Source organism: Melanerpes formicivorus, unplaced genomic scaffold (genome assembly GCF_026170545.1).
Source record: "Melanerpes formicivorus ecotype bairdi unplaced genomic scaffold, bMelFor1.0.p_v2 SCAF_927, whole genome shotgun sequence".
Classification (NCBI taxonomy): domain Eukaryota; kingdom Metazoa; phylum Chordata; class Aves; order Piciformes; family Picidae; genus Melanerpes; species Melanerpes formicivorus.
In genome coordinates, this window is record NW_027143279.1 from 21,622 (window position 1) to 30,000 (window position 8,379).

Sequence of the window (8,379 nt, forward strand, 5' to 3'; positions counted from 1 at the left end):
CTGCCGCCTCCCCTCCCACCCCCCAAACTCACACTGGCCCTCGCCGGCCCGCCCCACCCGCCTACCTGCTTGCCCGCCGCCGCTGGGTGGCGTGCCGGACACTCTCGCACACAGGTACACAGACAGGGACACAGGGACACAGGCACTCAGGCACACAGGGACACAGGGACACAGGGACACAAGGACACAGGGACACAGGCACTCAGGCACTCAGGCACTCAGGGACACAGGGACACAGGGACACAGGCACTCAGGCACTCAGGGACACAGGGACACAGGGACACAGGGACACAGGGACACAGGGACACAGGCACTCAGGCACTCAGGGACACAGGGACACAGGGGAACAGGCACTCAGGCACACAGGGACACAGGTGGCGGGCCGGAGGCCTCTCTCCACTGTGTGGCAGGGGTCCAAGAGCCACCCCAGCCCAACCCAGAGGGTCTTTTGCACACTCTCTAGAGGCCACCCCAGAGACCCCAGGCCGCAGCAGAAGCCTCCCCCGCATGCTCTGCAGGCTTCCGACCCACCCCAGGCCGCACCAGAAGCCTCCCCCGCAAGCTCTGCAGGCTTCCGACCCACCCCAGGCCGCAGCAGAAGCCTCTCCCGCACGCTCTGCAGGCTTCTCAGCCACCCCAGGCCGCAGCAGAAGCCTCTCCCGCACGCTCTGCAGGCTTCTCAGCCACCCCAGGCCGCACCAGAAGCCTCTCCCGCACGCTCTTCAGGCTTCTCAGCCACCCCAGGGCCGCACCAGAAGCCTCCCCCGCACGCTCTGCAGGCTTCTCAGCCACCCCAGGCCGCACCAGAAGCCTCTCCCGCAAGCTCTGCAGGCTTCCGACCCACCCCAGGGCCGCAGCAGAAGCCTCCCCCCGCACGCTCTGCAGGCTTCCGACCCCACCCCAGGCCGCAGCAGAAGCCTCTCCCGCACGCTCTGCAGGCTTCTCAGCCACCCCAGGCCGCAGCAGAAGCCTCTCCCGCACGCTCTGCAGGCTTCTCAGCCACCCCAGGCCGCACCAGAAGCCTCTCCCGCACGCTCTTCAGGCTTCTCAGCCACCCCAGGCCGCAGCAGAAGCCTCTCACCCGCACGCTCCTGCAGGCTTCTCAGCCACCCCAGGCCGCACCAGAAGCCTCCCCCGCACGCTCTGCAGGCTTCCCACCCACCCCAGGCCGCAGCAGAAGCCTCTCCCGCACGCCCTGCAGGCTTCTCAGGCCACCCCAGGCCGCAGCAGAAGCCTCTCCCGCACGCTCTGCAGGCTTCTCAGCCACCCCAGGCCGCAGCAGAAGCCTCTCCCCGCACGCTCTGCAGGCTTCTCAGCCACCCCAGCCGCAGCAGAAGCCTCCTCCCCGCACGCTCTGCAGGCTCTCTCAGCCACCCCAGGCCGCACCAGAAGCCTCTCCCGCACGCTCTGCAGGCTTCTCAGCCACCCCAGGCCGCACCAGAAGCCTCTCCCGCACGCTCTGCAGGCTTCCGTCCCCACCCCAGGCCCGCACCAGAAGCCTCCCCCGCACGCTCTGCAGGCTTCCGTCCCACCCCAGGCCGCACCAGAAGCCTCCCCCGCACGCTCTGCAGGCTTCTCAGCCACCCCAGGCCGCAGCAGAAGCCTCCCCCCGCACGCTCTGCAGGCTTCTCAGCCACCCCAGGCCGCAGCAGAAGCCTCCCCCCGCACGCTCTGCAGGCTTCTCAGCCACCCCAGGCCGCAGCAGAAGCCTCTCCCCGCACGCTCTGCAGGCTTCTCAGCCACCCCAGGCCCCAACAGAAGCCTCTCCCGCACGCTCTGCAGGCTTCCGACCCACCCCAGGCCGCACCAGAAGCCTCCCCCGCACGCTCTGTAGGCTTCTGACCCACCCCAGGCCCCAACAGAAGCCTCCCCCGCACGCTCTGCAGGCTTCTCAGCCACCCCAGGCCGCAGCAGAAGCCTCTCCCCGCACGCTCTGCAGGCTTCTCAGCCACCCCAGGCCGCACCAGAAGCCTCTCCCCGCACGCTCTGCAGGCTTCTCAGCCACCCCAGGCCGCAGCAGAAGCCTCTCCGCACGCTCTGCAGGCTTCCGACCCACCCCAGGCCGCACCAGAAGCCTCCCCCGCACGCTCTGCAGGCTTCTCCGCCACCACAGGCCGCACCAGAGGATCTTTTGCACCTCTCTGGACGCCACCCAGAGACTCCAGGCCGCACCAGAGGCCCCCCCCCCAACCATTTACAGGCTGCAGTGCCAGCCTAGGCCCCGCTGGCAGCCTCCCTTGTCTGCTTTGGAAGGCCTCCCATCCACTCCAGACCTGCCTGGAGGCCTCCCTCGACTGCTCCCGGGGCCCTCGAAGCCACCCTAGGCCTTTCTGGAGGACCTGCTCGACCGCTCGGGCGGCTTCTGACGCACCCTCGGCCATCCGGCGCCCAGCAGCTCCAGGGCCAGGCACCGGCCTCCCCCTCCGGCCGCCCCTGGGGGCCGGGGGTGGCTCGGACTCGGCGCCCCCAACGTGTCGTCCCGTCCCCCCCCGCCCCGCACCGCCGAACATTCGCTGCAGCCGAGGGCTTGCCGCTCGACGCCTACCCCACCCGCCCAGCCCCCCGCTGCGGCCCGGCGCTGCCCCGGCCGCTGCGCCCCGCCTCTCATCGCTCCCCCCACCCGGCAACCGGCCGCCGGGCACGGCAAGTCCCAGGGCAGGGAACAGGTGCTGCCGGGACCCCGTGCTGGCTGCCGGCTTCCCGGGGCTGCCCCGGGCACGGACAGGTCGCCCCCCCCCGCCCCGGCGAATGTTCACCGAACCGGCTGCCGGCTGCCTTCGAGCACCCCCCGCCCCCCGCCACTATCGTCCCCCCCCCGCCCCCCCTCCGCCTCCGCTGCCGCTTCTCCCCGCACCGCCTCCACTGCCTCCCCCCCGCCGCCGGCGAACGAGTCGCCGGATCCGTAGGGTGCCGGGAGCCCGAACGGCGAGCGGCTCCGGCTGCTGCCGGGACCGCGGGGGATTCGAGCCGCTCACGGCCGCGGCCGGGGACCCCGTGCCGGAAGCCGGCATCCCGGACGGCCCCGGGACGGCCCCGGTCGCCGGCCGCGGGTGACGTTCAGCGAAGCGGCTGCCGCCAGTCTTTGGGCCTCCCCCGTGCCGGGGCCGCGGGGATTCGAGCCGGTCCGGCCGCGGCCGGGATCCCGGGCCGGACGATGGCTTCCCGGGCCGGTCCCGGTCGCCTCCCGGGTGACGTTCACCGAAGCGGCTGCCGGCTGTCTTCGAGCCCCCCCCCCCCCTCCGCCTCCGCTGCCGCTTCTCCCCGCACCCCCTCCACTGCCTCCCCCCCGCCGCCGGCGAACGAGTCGCCGGATCTGTAGGGTGCCGGGAGCCCCGAACGGCGAGCGGCTCCGGCTGCTGCCGGGACCGCGGGGGATTCGAGCCCGCTCCGGCCGCGGCCGGGACCCCGTGCCGGAAGCCGGCATCCCCGGACGGCCCCCGGGACGGCCCCGGTCGCCGGCCGGGTGACGTTCACCGAAGCGGCTGCCGGCTGTCTTCGAGCCCCCCCCCCCTCCGCCTCCGCTGCCGCTTCTGCCCGCACCCCCTCCACTGCCTCCCCCCGCCGCCGGCGAACGAGTCGGCGGATCCGTAGGGTGCCGGGAGCCCGAACGGCGAGCGGCTCCGGCTGCTGCCGGGGACCGCGGGGATTCGAGCCGCTCCGGCCGCGGCCGGGACCCCGTGCCGGAAGCCGGCATCCCGGGACGGCCCCGGACGGCCCCGGTCGCCGGCCGGGTGACGTTCAGCGAAGCGGCTGCCGCCAGTCTTTGGGCCTCCCCCGTGCCGGGGCCGCGGGGATTCGAGCCGGTCCGGCCGCGGCCGGGATCCCGGGCCGGACGATGGCTTCCCGGGCCGGTCCCGGTCGCCTCCCGGGTGACGTTCACCGAAGCGGCTGCCGGCTGTCTTCGAGCCCCCCCCCCCCCTCCGCCTCCCGCTGCCGCTTCTCTCCCCGCACCCCCTCCACTGCCTCCCCCCCGCCGCCGGCGAACGAGTCGCCGGATCTGTAGGGTGCCGGGAGCCCGAACGGCGAGCGGCTCCGGCTGCTGCCGGGACCGCGGGGATTCGAGCCGCTCCGGCCGCGGCCGGAGACCCCGTGCCGGAAGCCGGCATCCCCGGACGGCCCCGGGACGGCCCCGGTCGCCGGCCGGGTGACGTTCACCGAAGCGGCTGCCGGCTGTCTTCGAGCCCCCCCCCCCCCCTCCGCCTCCGCTGCCGCTTCTCCCCGCACCCCCTCCACTGCCTCCCCCCGCCGCCGGCGAACGAGTCGGCGGATCCGTAGGGTGCCGGGAGCCCGAACGGCGAGCGGCTCCGGCTGCTGCCGGGACCGCGGGGATTCGAGCCGCTCCGGCCGCGGCCGGGACCCCGTGCCGGAAGCCGGCATCCCGGGACGGCCCCGGGACGGCCCCGGTCGCCGGCCGGGTGACGTTCAAGCGAAGCGGCTGCCGCCAGTCTTTGGGCCTCCCCCGTGCCGGGGCCGCGGGGATTCGAGCCGGTCCGGCCGCGGCCGGGATCCCGGGCCGGACGATGGCTTCCCGGGCCGGTCCCGGTCGCCTCCCGGGTGACGTTCACCCGAAAGCGGCTGCCGGCTGTCTTCGAGCCCCCCCCCCCCCTCCGCCTCCGCGGCCGCTTCTCCCCGCACCCCCCTCCACTGCCTCCCCCCGCCGCCGGCGAACGAGTCGCCGGATCTGTAGGGTGCCGGGAGCCCGAACGGCGAGCGGCTCCGGCTGCTGCCGGGACCGCGGGGATTCGAGCCGCTCCGGCCGCGGCCGGGACCCCGTGCCGGAAGCCGGCATCCCCGGACGGCCCCGGGACGGCCCCGGTCGCCGGCCGGGTGACGTTCACCGAAGCGGCTGCCGGCTGTCTTCGAGCCCCCCCCCCTCCGCCTCCGCTGCCGCTTCTGCCCGCACCCCCTCCACTGCCTCCCCCCGCCCCGGCGAACGAGTCGGCGGATCCGTAGGGTGCCGGGAGCCCGAACGGCGAGCGGCTCCGGCTGCTGCCGGGACCGCGGGGATTCGAGCCGCTCCCGGCCGCGGCCGGGACCCCCGTGCCGGAAGCCGGCATCCCGGGACGGCCCCGGGACGGCCCCGGTCGCCGGCCGGGTGACGTTCAGCGAAGCGGCTGCCGCCAGTCTTTGGGCCTCCCCCGTGCCGGGGCCGCGGGGCTTCGAGCCGGTCCGGCCCGCGGCCGGGATCCGGGGCCGGACGATGGCTTCCCGGGCCGGTCCCGGTCGCCTCCCGGGTGACGTTCACCCGAAGCGGCTGCCGGCTGTCTTCGAGCCCCCCCCCCCCTCCGCCTCCGCGGCCCGCTTCTGCCCGCACCCCCTCCACTGCCTCCCCCCGCCGCCCCGCGAACGAGTCGCCGGATCTGTAGGGTGCCGGGAGCCCGAACGGCGAGCGGCTCCGGCTGCTGCCGGGACCGCGGGGATTCGAGCCGCTCCGGCCGCGGCCGGGACCCCGTGCCGGAAGCCGGCATCCCCGGACGGCCCTGGGACGGCCCCCGGTCCGCCGGCCGGGTGACGTTCACCGAAGCGGCTGCCGGCTGTCTTCGAGCCCCCCCCCCCCTCCGCCTCCGCTGCCAGCTTCTCCCCGCACCCCCTCCACTGCCTCCCCCCGCCGCCGGCGAACGAGTCGGCGGATCCATACCGTCCCGAGAAGCCCGAGGCGGCGGCACCCAGTGCGGGTCCGGCCGAGGCCGGGACCCCGTGCCTGTCGCAGGCTTCCCGGGACGGCCCCGGAACCGGCCCGCGGTCGCCGGCCGGGTGACGTTCTCCGAAGCGGCTGCCGGCTGTCTTCGAGCCCCCCCCCCCCCTCCGCCTCCGCTGCCGCTTCTGCCCGCACCTCCTTCACTGCCTCCCCCCGCCGCCGGCGAACGAGTCGGCGGATCCGTAGGGTGCCGGGAGCCCGAACGGCGAGCGGCTCCGCTGCTGCTGCCGGGACCGCGGGGATTCGAGCCGCTCCGGCCGCGGCCGGGACCCCGTGCCGGATGCCGGCATCCCGGGACGGGCCCCGGGACGGCCCCGGTCGCCGGCCGGGTGACGTTCAGCGAAGCGGCTGCCGCCAGTCTTTGGGCCTCCCCCGTGCCGGGGCCGCGGGGCTTCGAGTCGGTCCGGCCGCGGCTGGGACCCCCGTGCCTGTCGCAGGCTTCCCGGGACGGCCCCGGAACGGCCGCGGTCGCCGGCCGGGGTGACGTTCACCCGAGGCGACTGCCGGCTGTCTTCGAGCCCCCCCCCCCCCTGCCGGAGCCGCGGGGATACGAGCCGGTCCGGCCGCGGCCGGGACCCCCCGTGCCGGAAGCCGGCATCCCGGGACGGCCCCGGGACGGCCCCGATCGCCTCCTGGGTGACGTTCACCGAAGCGGCTGCCGGCTGTCTTCGAGCCCCCCCCCCTCCGCCTCCGCTGCCGCTTCTCCCCGCACCCCCCTCCACTGCCTCCCCCCGCCGCCCGTGAACGAGTCGCCGGATCTGTAGGGGGCCGGGAGCCCGAGGCGGCGAGCGGCTCCCGGCTGCTGCCGGGACCGCGAGGCTTCGAGCCGGTCCGGCCGCGGCCGGGATCTCGTGCCGAACGTCGTCTTCCCGGGACGGTCCCGGGAGGGCCCCAGTCTCCTCCCGGGTGACGTTCACCGAAGCGGCTGCCGGCTGTCTTCGAGCCCCCACCCCTGCCGTGGCCGCGGGGATTCGCCCCCGGTCCGGCAGCTGACGGTTCCCTGTGTCGGACGCCGGCTTCCCGGGACTAGCCCCGGGACAGCCCCGGTCGCCTCCCGGGGTGACGTTCACCGAAGCTGCTGCCGCCTGTCTTTGTCCCCCCCCCCCGTGCTCTCCCTCAGGCGGGAGGTAGACGTGCTCTCCCTCGGCGAGTAGACGTGCTCTCCCTCGGCGAGTAGACGTGCTCTCCCTCGGCGAGTAGACGTGCTCTCCCTCGGCGAGTAGACGTGCTCTCCCTCGGCGAGTAGACGTGCTCTCCCCTGGGCGAGTAGACGTGCTCTCCCTCGGCGAGTAGACGTGCTCTCCCTCGGCGAGTAGACGTGCTCTCCCTCGGCGAGTAGACGTGCTCTCCCTGGGCGAGTAGACGTGCTCTCCCTGGGCGAGTAGACGTGCTCTCCCTGGGCGAGTAGACGTGCTCTCCCTCGGCGAGTAGACGTGCTCTCCCTGGGCGAGTAGACGTGCTCTCCCTGGGCGAGTAGACGTGCCTCTCCCTAGTAGACGTGCTCTCCCTGGGCGAGTAGACGTGCTCTCCCTGGGCGAGTAGACGTGCTCTCCCTGGGCGAGTAGACGTGCTCTCCCTGGGCGAGTAGACGTGCTCTCCCTCGGCGAGTAGACGTGCTCTCCCTCGGCGAGTAGACGTGCTCTCCCTGGGCGAGTAGACGTGCTCTCCCTGGGCGAGTAGACGTGCTCTCCCTGGGCGAGTAGACGTGCTCTCCCTCGGCGAGTAGACGTGCTCTCCCTGGGCGAGTAGACGTGCTCTCCCTGGGCGAGTAGACGTGCTCTCCCTGGGCGAGTAGACGTGCTCTCCCTGGGCGAGTAGACGTGCTCTCCCTGGGCGAGTAGACGTGCTCTCCCTCGGCGAGTAGACGTGCTCTCCCTCGGCGAGTAGACGTGCTCTCCCTCGGCGAGTAGACGTGCTCTCCCTCGGCGAGTAGACGTGCTCTCCGCGGAGATCGCGCTTGTCGCCAAGGGGTCGCTGTTGCGCTCTGCCTCCGCCTACGTCATCGTACAAGCCGGCGTGATTTCTGCGACCTGCCGCTGGGCGGAGGTCGGCTGGTTGTGCGCTCGCGGAGCTGACGGCCCTCCAGTTCCGTATATGAGGGAACAAGCGACTTCGAGCACTCCCAGGGCAGCGCTGCCGAGCGGCTGCTCCAAGCCACCCGCCAGGCGGCTGGGCAGGGGTCCGTCTGGCTTCTCGGTGGCTTTCGCCCGGGTCAGAGAGGGGACCCGCGGGGCCGAACAAAGGCGCGGCGGTTTGGAGCGGCCGCTGGCGCACCCTCAGCGGTGTTGGATGGGTTTCGCTCGTCCGTGAGCCGGAGCCCAGCCCGGGCTCGGCAACGAAAGCGGGGAAAAGAAAAAAAGTTGACGAGTGGCTGGCGCCGGCCACTGCCGAAGTGTGGAACCCCCGAAGCGAAGTTTGCCCGGTGGGGCACGGGGGCAGAGAAAGCCGGGGAGACGTGGTGCCGGCGTCGGTCCCACCAAGAATGGAAAGCAAGCCCGTCCAGGCACGGCGAGAGAGAGCCCGGTAAGGGGCAGAGAGAGTTCCCAGCACTGGACCCTCTTCACGGGGGTTCCCCCCCATGGCCAAAGCCGCAGCCCGCGGGGGCACGGCATCTAAGGGAAAAGCCAGCGGCGGTGACTGGCCACTCGTATGCTATGGAGCCCGGCATGGGGGGAGGAGGG